This window comes from Pelophylax lessonae, assembly GCF_965119305.1.
Source record: "Pelophylax lessonae genome assembly, chromosome: 7".
Lineage (NCBI taxonomy): Eukaryota > Metazoa > Chordata > Amphibia > Anura > Ranidae > Pelophylax > Pelophylax lessonae.
Genome location: NC_138774.1, coordinates 212,273,570 through 212,288,836, shown reverse-complemented (window position 1 = coordinate 212,288,836; position 15,267 = coordinate 212,273,570). Strand labels below are relative to the sequence as shown.

Below are 15,267 nucleotides of genomic sequence, written 5' to 3'. Positions count from 1 at the left end.
TTAATAAAAAAAAATAATGCACAACCAATCCAGCATTATATGGGTGCTTTACACTGGAATCAAAGGGTTACTTCCTGACTTTTTTTGAGCTGTGCTAAACATCCAGTACCAGGTAATGAAATATAATTATTAGGGCTACAGAGAGAAGAGGCAAAAAAATATGATATGTCAATCACACAGCCCCCCTCTATCTTTTTGGCTTCAAGTCCGAACATCGAAAGTAGCAAAGGTTTGCCCTTGGGACTTTAAATGAGGTGCGACAATGATGAAATATAAAATGCAAGTTTATTGGAACATACAATGTCAGCAAGTAAACACAGACAAGTACCGTATTATCAAAGAGATTTGTAATGTTATACATAGTATATTATATATTCATGGTCAAATTCAGTATTCCATAGAATTATCCATGGTAGGTATAAAAATGCATCCTGGTAGCCTGACACGTTTCACTTCCTCAGGGGTTGATGCAATACATAATTTCTATGAAATAAAACAGTTTGTGGCATGTAATAACGATAGTAGATAATGTTATACTAATGCAAAACACTAAGGGGCCACCAAAGGGCCCATACTTGCATTTCTGTTAAAAATAAATCACATGCTCAAGTTCCATTGGCTGCCGCTGGGAATATCTATCCCGGGAGCTGTGGGCCTGGGATCCACGAGGGCCCGGCAGGACAAACAGGGCCATACGCAAGCACAAACCAACATAGTATGGCATTTACTGTGATGGCTATAGAGACCTATCTATGTATCAAACTTATTTCTAAAGTGTGTATGAATAGTAATATCAGCAATCAGTACATGGAATATTATACTGTGCAGTAAGTAGGGGTATCAACTAGTAACACTAGGAGTGAGTCTGAATTCAAAAAGTATGTGTGTGTATCTGATGCCCAGAGTGAATGCTAAAAGTGAGCAATAAAGCAAAAAAAGTATCAATGATGTAAATTTAAAATTGAATGAAAAGGCAAAACAAATAACCCCCAGGGCCCATAGGCTTCAAAGGAAAAGATAGTGAATTAAGGTGACCTACCTAATTGAGAATATGTAGCAACAAAGTACTATATTGACTGATGTGCAATCAAAGTGAAATAAACACGACTCCCTAGGTGCATTGGATATATCATATTATATAAGGGTCAAGAAGAATTGGAGAGAGTGAAGATGAAAATGGACTCCCAAGTGCATGTGGTAAGGAAAAACAAAATAAAGAGGGGGATAAACAGCCACCAGTCTCAAAGTAGATGAATGTGACCTATCATTGTGAAGCAGTCACCAGTCTCAAAGTAGATGAATGTGACCTACCATTGTGAAGCAATGCTCTGGCAAGGGGTTGCATGTGTCATTACCGACCATTGTGGAGCTACTAAAGGCAAGTGCAGCGCTGGGCTCTCTTATCTGTACCTATAATAAGCCCCCGCGGACCCCACCCAATTTCAGGTGGGTGCGGCTGACTAGGAAAGAAGGAAGAAGCATCCCCAGCAATGGCCGCCACCATGTGGGGAGGACAGCGCTGAGCGCACATCCAATCACACCATGGTGCAACATGGCCGCACGGGCTGGTGGGATGACATCACAGCAGGGGTGCCAGCGTCCTGCGCAGAGTCCCCCAAGTGATGCCGATGCTCTCGCAGGCACCACCCGCCCATCAGGATGGATGGGTGGGTGGGGACTGTAAAGGAAGAAGAAGCATCGCAGCTCCTGGAACAGAGACACCAATTGCGGCTCCAGAGTAAAGAGCATGGGATAATTGGTTGGAAAGTTCACATCATATAACAGTATAGCCATAATGGCATAGTATAAAAAATGCAAAAAATACAGGGTCCAATGGATGCAGCAAGCCACGAAACAGATTTGTGATGTTATACATAGTATATTATATATTCATGGTCAACTTCAGTATTCCAAGAAACAATCCATGGTAGGTATGAAAATGCATCCTGGTAGGCTGACACGTTTCATGAACAACCGTTTGCTTCCTCAGGGGTTGCGGCAATACATAATTTCTATGTAATAAAACAGTTTGTGGCATGTAATAAAGATAGTAGATAATGTTATACTAATGCAAAACACTAAGGGGCCACCAAAGGGCCCATACTTGCTAATCTGTTAAAAAGAAATTGCATGCTCATGTTCTGTTGGCTGCCGCTGGGAAGGTCTATTCCGGGAGATGTGGGCCTGGGAACCAGGAGGGCCCGGCCGGCAGGAAAAACAGGGCCATACGCAAGCACAAACCAGCATAGTGTGGCTGAGACTGGTGATTTTGTGACTGTTTATCCCCCTTTTCTCTTTTTCCTTACCACATGCACATGTCCATTTTCATCTTCACTCTCTCCCAATTCTTCTTGACCCTTACAAAATATGATATATCCAATGCACCTAGGGAGTTGTGTTTATTTCACTTTTGATTGCACATCAGTCAATATAGTACTTTGTCGCTATATATTCCCACTTAGTGAATTAAGGTTACCAACCTATCTTTTCATTTGAGGCCCCTGGGCCCTGGGGGCTATTTGTTTTGCTTCTTCTTTTGTCTTTTTATTCAATTTTAATTGCACACATCATTGATCCTTTTTTTTTTTTTTTTGCTTTATTGCTCACTTTAGCATTTACTCTGAGCATCAGACGCACACATTTGTAACTCCGACTCTTTCCTAGTGTTACTTGTTGATACCCCTACTTACTGCACAGTATTATACTCCCTGTACTGATTGCTGATATTACTATTCATATACACTTTAGAAATGAGTTTAATACATAGATATGTCTCTATAGCCATCACTGTGGATGCCACACTATGTTGGTTTGTGCTCGCATATGGCCCGGTTTACCTGCCAGGCCCTCATGGATCCCAGGCCCACAGCTCACAGGATAGACATTCCCAGCGTCAGTCAATGGAACATGAGCATGCGATTTCTTTTTAACAGATTTAGAAGTATGGGCCCCTTGGTGGCCCCTTAGTGTTTTGCATTAGTATATTATTACAAGCCACAAACTGTTTTATTTCATAGAAGTTATGTATTGCATCAACCCCTGAGGAAGTGAATGGTTGTTCACGAAACGCGTGGGGTTACCAGGATGCATTTTCATACCTACAATGGATTATTCTATGGAATACTGAATTTGACCATGAATATATAATATACTATGTATAACATCACAAATCTGTTTGATAATACGGTACTTCTCTGTGTTTTACATGCTGACATTGTATGTTCCAATAAACTTGCATTTTATATTTTATCATTGTGCGTGTCAAACCGTTAAAGTCCCAAGGGCAAACCTTTGCAACTTTTTATGGTATTTAGGGATGGTATGTAGGGAAAATCTGTAATTTGGACAGTCCATTCCTTTATCGTCCAGAATAGGCACTCGTTGAAAATCGGTTGTGTTGAAAATCGGTTGTGAAGTTTTTGAGCCAAAACATTGAAGGAAAGGTTTGGAAAACTTCTGCCGAACGGACGATAAATTAAAAGTTTAATGTGTTTCACACCCAATTATGTCCGTTGAATGATTTACCAATCAAAATTCAGTCATTACATGATGGCAAAATCATTCACTCTCCCGACCATGTATTCATTTTTCAAAAATGCGTTTGACCCATTTTTCGACAGGTGTATGACTAGCATGAGATAAATGGGTGAACGACTTTTTCAGGATGAATTTCTCTCATTGAGGACTAGTTTAGAAGCTCATTTCCTGCTTGTTAGGAATATGAACAACCGTGGCTAAAAGTTTTGAGAATGACACAAATAATAATTTTTACAAAGTTTGCGGCCTCAGTTTTTATGGTGGCAATTTGCATACACTCCAGAATGTAATGAAGAGTAATGGGACGAATTGCAGTTAATTGCCAAGTCCCTCTTTGCCATGAAAATGAACTTAATCCCATAAAAAAAAAAAAAAAATTCCACTGCATTTGTGAAGAAGGCTTTAGGGTGCCCAAGAAAGTCCAGCAAGCGCCAGGACCGTCTCAGCTCAGTTGATTCAGCTGCGGGATCGGAGCACCACCAGTGCAGAGCTTGATATGGAATGGTAGGAAGCAGGTTTGAGTGCATCGGCACGCACAGTGAGGCGAAGACTTTTGGAGGATCTCCTGGTGTCAAGAAGGGCAGCAAAGAAGATACTTCTCTCCAGGAAAAACATCACGGATAGACTGATGTTATGCAAAAGGTACAGTGGGTACGGAAAGTATTCAGACCCCCTTAAATTTTTCACTCTTTGTTATATTGCAGCCATTTGCTAAAATCATTTAGGTCCATTCTTCTTCCTCATGAATGTACACATAGCACCCCATACTGACAGAAAAACACAGAATTGTTGACATTGTTGCAGATTTATTAAAAAAGAAAAACTGAAATATCACATGGTCCTAAGTATTCAGACCCTTTGCTCAGTATTTAGTAGAAGCCCCCTTTTGATCTAATACAGCCAGGAGTCTTTTTGGGAAAGATGCAACAAGTCTTTCACACCTGGATTTGGGGATCCTCTGCCATTCCTCCTTGCAGATCCTCTCCAATTCTGTCAGGTTGGATGGTAAACGTTGGTGGATAGCCATTTTTAGGTCTCTCCAGAGATGCTCAATTGGGTTTAAGTCAGGGCTCTGGCTGGGCCATTCAAGAACAGTCACGGAGTTGTTGTGAAGCCACTCCTTTGTTATTTTAGCTGTGTGCTTAGGGTCATTGTCTTGTTGGAAGGTAAACCTTCGGCCCAGTCTGGAGGTCCAGAGCACTCTGGAGAAGGTTTTTGTCCAGGATATGCCTGTACTTGGCCGCATTCATCTTTCCCTCTATTGCAACCAGTCGTCCTGTCCCTGCAGCTGAAAAACACCCCCACAGCATGATGCTGCCACCACCATGCTTCACTGTTGGGACTGTATGGGACAGGTGATGAGCAGTGCCTGGTTTTCTCCACACATACCGCTTAGAATTAAGGCCAAAAAGTTCTATTTTGGTCTCATCAGACCAGAGAATCTTATTTCTCACCATCTTGGAGTGCTTCAGGTGTTTTTTAGCAAACTCCATGCAGGCTTTCATGTGTCTTACACTGAGGAGAGGCTTCCGTCGGGCCACTCTGCCATAAAGCCCCGACTGGTGGAGGGCTGCAGTGATGGTTGACTTTCTACAACTTTCTCCGATCTCCTGACTGCATCTCTGGAGCTCAGCCACAGTGATCTTTGGGTTCTTCTTTACCTCTCTCACCAAGGCTCTTCTCCCCCGATAGCTCAGTTTGGCCGGACGGCCAGCTCTAGGAAGGGTTCTGGTCATCCCAAACGTCTTCCATTTGAGGATTATGGAGGCCACTGTGCTCTTAGGAACCTTAAGTACAGCAGAAATCTTTTTGTAACCTTGGCCAGATCTGTGCCTTGGCACAATTCTGTCTCTGAGCTCTTCAGGCAGTTCCTTTGACCTCATGATTCTCATTTGCTCTGACATGCATTGTGATCTGGAAGGTCTTATATAGACAGGTGTGTGGCTTTCCTAATCAAGTCCAATCAGTATAATCAAACACAGCTGGACTCAAATGAAGGTGTAGAACCATCTCAAGGATGATCAGAAGAAATGGAAAGCACCTGAGTTAAATATATGAGTGTCACAGCAAAGGGTCTGAATACTTAGGACCATGTGATATTTCAGTTTTTCTTTTTTAATAAATCTGCAACAATGTCAACAATTCTGTGTTTTTCTGTCAGTATGGGGTGCTATGTGTACATTCATGAGGAAGAAGAATGAACTTAAATTATTTTAGCAAATGGCTGCAATATAACAAAGAGTGAAAAATTTAAGGGGGGTCTGAATACTTTCCGTACCCACTGTACATGGATTGAACTGCTGAGGACTGGGGTAAAGTCATTTTTTCTGATGAATTCATTTTCCGAGTGTTTGGGGCCTCTGGAAAACACTTGTCTGGAGATAAAAGGTGAGGTCCACGATCAGTCCTGTGTCATGGCCACAGTAAAGCATCCAGAAACCATTCATGTGTGGGGTTGCTTCTCAGCCAAGGGAGTGGGCTCAGTTACAATTTTGTCTTAAGAACACACCATATATAAAGAATGGTACAAAAACATCTTCTGAGAGCAACATCTCCCAATCATCCAAGAACAGTTTGGTGATGAACAATGCCTTTTCCAACATGATGAACCACCTTGTCATAAGGCAAGAGTGATACCTAAGTGGCTTGAGGAACAAACAAAATTAAATTTGGGTCCATGGCCAGTAAAATCCCAAGACCTTAATCCCATTGAGAACTTGTGGTCAACCCTCAAGAGGCGGATAAACAAAAAACCATCACAAATTCGGACAAACTCCAAGCATTGATTATGCGAGAATGGGCTGCCATCAGTCGGGATTTGGCCCAGAAGTTGATTGACAGCATGCCAGGGCAAATTGCAGAGGTCTTGAAAAAGAAGGGTCAACATTGCAACTATTGACTCTGCATAAACTTAATGTAATTTGTCAATAAAATCATTTTGGCAACTTTGAAATGCTTGTAATTATACTTCTGTATACCATAGTAACATCAGACAAAAACATCTAAAAACACTGAAGCAGCAGACTTTGTGTAAATGTATATTTGTATCAGTCTCAAAATTTTGGCCACAGCTGTAAATACTTAAGGTAGTATAAAAGGTTCAGCTTAAAAAAGTCATATTTACCTGCTCTGTACAATTTTTTTTTTTTTTTTGCACAGTGCAGCCCCAATCCTCTTCCTCCCAGATCCCTGTCAGAGCTCCTGGCTCCTCCTCCCTTGATCAGTGCCTTCAAAAGCAAGCCGCTTGCTGTGGGGGCACTGGTACATGCTCACTCCCGAGCCCTGCTCTATGCATCCATAACACATAGAGCTGTAGCTTGGCTCTGCTTCTGCTCTCTCCTCATTGGCTCACTGGCTGTGATTGACAGCAGTGGGAGTCAGTGGTTCCCGCTGCTGTCTCATCCAGTAAGGTTCTCATGCACATTGCTGGTTTGAAAGGGGACTCAGGTGAGTATTGGGGGGGGGGGGGAGTTAGCAGCACCCAGGTTTTTTACCTTCATGCATAGAATGCATGAAGGTGAAAAACCTTCAGCCTTTAAAACCACTTTAAAGTGGTTCTTAAGCCTAAACATTGTTTTACCTTAATGCATTCCTTGCATACAGCCCCCAACCCCCCCCATGGAAAAGTTTAAAGTCAGTAGCTACTGTAGCTGCTGACTTTAAATATTAGGACACTTGCCTGTCCTGGAACCCAGCGATGTTGACACTCCAGCCGATGTTTACATCAGCTCCCAGGTGCTGCCGCTGCTATAAATTGTAAGGGAAACTGGCAGTGAAGCCTTGCTGCGCTTTCTGAGTGGCCCGGCTGTGGGGAAGGAAGAGGGGGGCCAAATTGCTGACCTACCTCTTGTGACGGGTACCTGTCAAAACCATTGCACAGAGCAGGTAAGTATAGAGATGTTTGTTTTATGTTTTTTTTTTATTTTTTTTATTTACCTGTACAATCCTTTTTAAATATCAACAGTCTGGCCCCAGGTTCACTTGAAAGTAAATAAAGGAAAATAACTGCGCTAACTAATGCGATCCAGCAGCAACTTAAATTGTGACAAACAATCAAAACATATAGGCTAGGTAAGTCGCGCTAATAAGTGATGTTGGCAAATATCCGCATAAATGTCAAATCATATAAATGTCCAATAAACGTCCAATGATCAAAGGCTGTCCCAAGTAACAGGAGTAATCCGAAATCCTCAATAAGAATGTAAACCATCAGATAAGTGATCTCCTTACCAGACAAGGAAAGGGAATTCGCCCTGAGATACCAGGTGAAGTGGGTCCAGCAGTCTCAAATTCGGAGATTAATGGAGTTTCTCCCGATGTTATATCAGATACATGTGAAGAAAAATTGCATATCCATAGCGTAATACTGTATGTTTATATCACAAACACCCGGATACCTTGATAACGTCATATCTGACGAAACGTGCGTCGGTCGCGGCGTGCTGACGTCACTGCTCTGTGTTTGAGGACGGGCGAAGGAGCCGACCGGCCGGCGGCTCGCATCCTATCCACGCTCCCTACCTGCAATTTTATGTGAGTTGCTCTCTTTATTGTGAATAAATATTGTTGGGTTTTACACTATCGATTGCCTTCTGTCTCCTCTTTGGTTTGGCTGAACTTGGAGCAATCGACATTGGGACATCCAGAGGACTCACAGAGACTGTTTGGCTTGTCACTTAATTTAATCTGGTAAGCGGCAGTGATTTTGGTGTTGGGCTCCATCTTACCTTGGCTGTCTTTCCACACGGCTGCACTTAACTTCTTTGAGTTATGGCACACACAGAAGTCATTTCTGAGATTGTTTTTGCGTGCTGAGATTTGATTCTGTATCTATACTGGTGTGGTGGCTGTCCCTTTCATCACAATTGGTGGAGGCTCACTATCCGGGTGTTTGTGATATAAACATACAGTATTACGCTATGGATATGCAATTTTTCTTCACATGTATCTGATATAACATCAGGAGAAACTCCATTAATCTCCAAATTTGAGACTGCTGGACCCACTTCACCTGGTATCTCAGGGCGAATTCCCTTTCCTTGTCTGGTAAGGAGATCACTTATCTGATGGTTTACATTCTTATTGAGGATTTCGGATTACTCCTGTTACTTGGGACAGCCTTTGATCATTGGACGTTTATTGGACATTTATATGATTTGACATTTATGCGGATATTTGCCAACATCACTTGAAAGTAAACCTAAAGTCTGGTTTATCAGAGCTTAGCCCTGAGGTCAGAGCAAGTTACGCCCCAATAACAAAGTGGGACTATAATGCATCCGGAAAGTATTCACGGCGCTTTACTTTTTCTGCAGCCTTATTCCAAAATGGATTCAATTAATTTTTTCCCCTCAAAGTTCTACACACAATACCCCATAATGGCAATGTGAAAAAGATTGTTTGATATCTTTGCAAATGTATTAAAAATATGAAATGAAACAATCACGTGTATATATGTATCCACAGCCTTTTCCATGACACATAAAATTGAGCTCAGGTGCATCCTGTTTACACTGACTCTCCTTAAGATGTTTCTTCAACTTGATTGGAGTCCTCTTGTGGTAAATTCATTTGATTGGACATGATTTGGAAAGGAACATACCTGTCTATATAAGGTCCCGCAGTTAACAGTGCATGTCAGAGCATAAATTAAGCCATGAAGTCCAAGGAATTGTCTGCAGACCTCTGAGACAGAATTTGTATCGAGGCACAGATCCGGGAAAGAGTACATAAAAATTTCTGCAGCATTGAAGGTCTCAATTAGCACAGTGGCCTCCATCATCCATAAATGGAAGATGTTTGGAACCACCAGGACTCTTTCTAGAGCCGGCCAAACTGAGAAAGTGGGGGGAGAAGAGCCTTAGTCAGGGAGGTGACCAAGAACCCAATGGTCACTCTGACAGAGCTCCAGTGTCTCGCTGTGGAGAGAGGAGAACCTTCAGAGGAACAACCATCTCTGCAGCACTCCACCAATCAGGCCTGTATGGTAGAGTGGCCAGACAGAAGCCACTCCCCATTAAAAGGAACACGACAGCCCGCCTTGAGTTTGCCAAAAGGCACTGTAGGACTCTGACTATGAGAAACAAAATTCTCTGGTCTGATGAAACAAAGATTGAACTCTTTGGCCTGAATGGCAAGCGTCCTATCTCGAGGAAACCAGGCACCGCTTATCACCTGGCCAATACCATCCCTACAGTGAAGCATGGTGGTGGAAATGTCATGCTGTGGGAATGTTTTTTAGTGGGCAGGAACTGGGAGACTAGTCAGGATTGAGGGAAAGATGAAGGCAGCAATGTACAGAGACATCCTTGATGAAAACCTGCTCCAGAGCGCTCTGGACCTCAGACTGGGGTGAAGGTTCATCTAACAGGACAACGACCCTAAGCACAAAGCCAAGATTACAAAGGAATGGCTATGGGACAACTCTGTGAATGTCCTTGAGGGGCCCAGCCAGAGCCCAGACTTGAATTAGATTGAACATCTCTGGAGAGATCTGAAAATAGCTGTGCACCGACGCTCCCTATCCAAACTGATGGAACTTGATAGGTTCTGCAAAGGAGAATGGGGGAAACTGCCCAAAATTGGTGTGCCAAGCTTGTAGCATCATAATCAAAAATACTTGAGGCTGTAATTGGTGTCAAGGGTGCTTCAACAAAGTATTGAGCAAAGGCTATGAATACCTATGTACATGTGATTTTTTTTTTTTTTTTGTTAATAAATTTGCAAAGATTGCAAACAAAACGTCTTTCATGTTGTCATATGGGGTATTGTTTGTAGAATTCTGAGGAAAATAATGAATTTAATCCATTTTGGAACAACATAACAAAATGTGGAAAAAGTGAAGCACTGAATACTTTCCCCATGCACTATATATCAAAGAGGCATTTTTGAATAATGAAAGCAGGTAAAATGTGGTGTCTGCTGCAAGGAAGGCCAATGAAATTTAAAAAATTTAATGGAGCACAAATTTACTTCAAATGGAATGAAAATGTAATGTAAAGGAGGATCCCTGGTACTTACATAAAGCTAAGTTTTTTTTTTTTTTTTAATATGACTTTTTTCAGTTGGAATTTCTCCCTAATCGTAGGAACATTAAATAACGTTGATTACACCACAGCATTTTTCATGCATGTCACTGGAAAGTAATTGTGACATGAAGAAAAGGATTGGGTTTCTTGTAAAGTAAATGCAGTAATCATGCACACCTAGCGCTAAATGACTCCATCTTCTCAGCGATGTCTGTTCAACATTAAAATAGGGTGGATTGAAAGGCTAAAAGCTTCTATAAGAGACAGTGCAATCTACAAGTCATTAAACTCCAGCTGTTTATAATAACATGCTGAGATACTGTCTGACTTGAGTCCCGAAGATTTTACTTTTAAGCGCCCATATGGGAACAATTCTCATATCAAGCAACCTACAATATATTAACTTCCAAATACAGTACAACCTTAAACTCAATGTCACCCTCCTGTTGTCACATCATCATCATGGAAATTCCTTCCAAATATGAATCAAAAGGCACGTTATCACATTGTGATTTTGAGCAAAATATAAACAAAGTGATTTCTTTTTACATGAATAGGCTACTTGATCCAGGTGGATGTAATCCTGATTCATGAAATTTGACCTATCTTCAGTGTTTTCTTATCTCTCTCTAAGGGCTCTTTCACATGGGCGGTCCGATCAGATCCGCCTGTCAGTTTTTTAGGCAGATCTGATCGGATGCCCCATTCAGCCCTATGGAGCAGCGGATGTCAGCGGTGACATGTCCGCTGACAGCCGCTGCCATCCGATCCTGTCCGTGAAATCCGGACGGATGGAAACCCTATTTTCCATCCGTCCTGGGGATCGGATGGGATCAGATGAGAGCGGACAGGCAGTCCACTCTCATCCGATCCCCCATAGAGAGCAGCGGGGGCTGTGACACCTCCCTCTCCGCACTGCAAGCGGAGACGTAGCTGTCATCCGCCGGCTCAGCGGGGATCGATCCAACCAAGATAAAACCAGGCTGAAATTTGTGTAGGGGTTGGTGCTATAACTAGATTAGCAGAGATCTTGTTTATTCACAGCACATTCCTTTCTTAATTTGCCTATGTGGAGTGGGGGTGTGTGCCTTTCCTCCAATCAGCTGCCTGTGTCTGCCAAGTCTACACTGCCAGTGTTGAAAAGGAAGAGAGAAATTCTAACACAATGTGCACTTTCAAAAGAATATAGCAGCTGAAGACAGCCGATATATATGTAAAAAGTATGTAGGGAGGTTTGTTTTATCTCTGTGTATCATCTGAGGCTGTTCACTTCACTCGGTATACAGTGCCTTGCGAAAGTATTCGGCCCCCTTGAACTTTGCGACCTTTTGCCACATTTCAGGCTTAAGTGCCGGTTCACACTCTTGCGGCTGCGGCGATCGCATGTAATATCGGAGCGCACTGCTCCTGCATTACATGCGATCGGCTGTGCGGTGCGAATTCAGCCATACACTTTGTATGGCTAAATTCGCACTGCACCCGCACAAAAGTCGCACATGACCCTTTTTTTCAGCCGCATCAGGATCGGATCGCACAGTGGTTCACACTTGTGCGATCTGATCCTGTGAGAACTGTAAAGATCGCACTGCGATATGCGATCAAACTGGGGGTGTCGTTAACATTTCATTGACACCCCCAGCGTACCGCATATGGCAGTGTGAACTGCCAAGGGTGCGTTTGCGATGCGGGAACAGGCTGCGAATTCGCAGACTTCCCGCATCGCATAAGTGTGACCCGGCACTCAAACATAAAGATATAAAACTGTAATTTTTTGTGAAGAATCAACAACATGTGGGACACAATCATGAAGTGGAACTTGTTGTTGGAATTCATTGGATATTTCAAACTTTGCTAACAAATAAAAAACTGAAAAATTGGGCGTGCAAAATTATTCAGCCCCTTTACTTTCAGTGCAGCAAACTCTCTCCAGAAGTTCAGTGAGGATCTCTGAATGATCCAATGTTGACCTAAATGACTAATGATAAATAGAATCCACCTGTGTGTAATCAAGTCTCTGTATAAATGCACCTGCACTGTGATAGTCTCAGAGGTCCGTTTTTAAAGTGCAGAGAGCTTCATGAAGAACAAGGAACACACCAGGCAGGTCCGAGATACTGTTGTGCAGAAGTTTAAAGCCGGATTTGGTTCAAAAAAGATTTCCCAAGCTTTAAACACCCAAAGGAACACTGTGCAAGCGATTAATATTGAAATGGAAGGAGTATCGGACCACTGCAAATCTACGAAGACCTGGCCGTCCCTCTAAACTTTCAGCACATACAAGGAGAAGACTGATCAGAGATGCAGCCAAGAGGCCCATGATCACTCTGGATGAACTGCAGAGATCTACAGCTGAGGTGGGAGACTCTGTCCATAGGACAACAATCAGTCGTATACTGCACAAATCTGGCCTTTATGGAAGAGTGGCAAGAAGAAAGCCATTTCTTAAAGATATCCATAAAAAGTGTCATTTAGCCACCTGGGAGACACACCAAACATGTGGAAGAAGGTGTTCTGGTCAGATGAAACCAAAATCGAACTTTTTGGCAACAATGCAAAATGTTATGTTTGGCGTAAAAGCAACACAGCTCATCATCCTGAACACACCATCCGCACTGTCAAACATGGTGGTGGCAGCATCATGGTTTGGGCCTGCTTTTCTTCAGCAGGGACAGGGAAGATGGTTAAAATTGATGGAAAGATGGATGGAGGCAAATACAGGACCATTCTGGAAGAAAACCTGATGGAGTCTGCAAAAGACCTGAGACTGGGACAGAGATTTGTCTTCCAACAAGACAATGATCCAAAACATAAAGCAAAATCTACAATGGAATGGTTCACAAATAAACATATCCAGGTGTTAGAATGGGCAAGTCAAAGTCCAGACCTGAATCCAATCGAGAATCTGTGGAAAGAACTGAAAACTGCTTTTCACAAACGCTCTCCATCCAACCTCACTGAGCTCGAGCTGTTTTGCAAGGAGGAATGGGCAAAAATTTCAGTCTCTCTATGTGTAAAACTGAAAGAGACATAGCCCAAGCGACTTACAGCTGTAATCGCAGCAAAAGGTGGCACTACAAAGTATTAACTTAAGGGGGCTGAATAATTTTGCACGCCCAATTTTTCCGTTTTTTATTTGTTAACTAAGTTTGAAATCTCCAATAATTTTCGTTCCACTTCATGATTGTGTCCCACTTGTTGTTGATTCTTCACAAAAAATTACAGTTTTATATCTTTATGTTTGAAGTCTGAAATGTGGCAAAAGGTCGCAAAGTTCAAGGGGGCCGAATACTTTCGCAAGGCACTGTATGTGAGGGTTTACATCCAATTTAAAGACAACCAAGCAACCAGTATTCAGAGGACATGTCAGTTTTACTTTAGGATTCACATAAGACATACTGCAAAGCCAACCATAGATGTTGTGATTTTCTTTTCTGCAACCACGGGTTGCAGGAAAGAAAATCGATCGATTCCTCCATCAACACAGTCCATGTTGATGGGGGAATCCCTCTCACTGAGCCTTTGTGTTTACACAGCAAACAGTGATTATTAATAGCAGCTATATTCGCATGAAAAATCCGACAGACTGGTTGTACCCAAGTTAATCGAGCAATCCTCTTGGGTACAATTAGCCTGCCCATACATGGTTTGAATCTTGTCCGGTTCTTCTAAACCATCGGTGGGTATCCCTGCCCACCTTTGTTTTGTGCCGTCTTCTGTTATATTTCTGTAATTAAAAATAAAAAAACTGGAAGAGTGAGAACCCCTTATGTTGGCTACAGTAGGTGGTTAAATCAGCGATCACACCAATAAAGTTCCCAAAAGATAGAAGAAACTGTTGGGTGCTTTAAAGTGTAACTCAACCCATCGCTTAAAAAAAAAAAGTTACATTCTTTTAATGCCAGGAATGCTAACTGTTACTTTTGCTTGTACTCCAACCAAACTGTCAAACAGCTAGAATCATACCTGATCACATGTGCAGCACAATGGCAGTTGCATATCAAACAGAAGCTAAGATAGCAACTTTCATGGCTGAAAAGGATTGGAGGGTTTAGTTCAGTTTTAAAGCCTAACTCCACGTTTTTTAATTCCCTTTTAAAAATAGTTTTTGTTTAGACCTATCTAGTTAACGACACCCCCAGTTGCGATTGCATATCGCAGTGCGATCTGCACGTTCGCACAAAATCGGATCGCACTAGTGTGAACCACTATGCGATCCGATTCTGCGGATAAAAAAAAGGGTCAGGTGCGTGTTTAGTGCGGATGCGGTGCGAAATCAGCCATACAAAGTGTATGGCTGAAATTTGCACCGCACATGAGATCGCATGTAATTTAGGAGCAGTGCGCTCCGAATTACATGCGATCTCCCTGATCGCACTAATGTGAACCGGGGCTTACAGTGCCTTGAAACTAATTTATACTCCTTGAAATTTTCCACATTTTGTCAGGTTACAACCAAAAATGTAAATGTATTTTATTGGGATTTTATGTGATAGACCAAAACAAAGTGGCACATAATTCTGAAGTGGAAGGAAAATTATAAATGATTTTCAAAGTGTTTTACAAATCAATATGTGAAAAGTGTGGCGTGCATTTGTATTCAGCCCCCCTGAGTCAATACTTTGTAGAACCCCTTTCTCTGCAATTACAGCTGCAAGTCTTTTTGGGGGATGTCTCTACCAGCTTTGCACATCTAGAGAGTGAG

The 15,267-nt window shown here is 42.2% G+C and overlaps 1 protein-coding gene across 1 annotated transcript in view; it reads right to left on the bottom strand.

Annotated features, from left to right (window-relative positions):
* The window catches only part of LOC309560765 (ectonucleoside triphosphate diphosphohydrolase 8-like), a 130,156-nt gene that overhangs the window by 98,597 nt on the left and 16,292 nt on the right, over window positions 1–15,267 (bottom strand). The window lies entirely within an intron of this gene.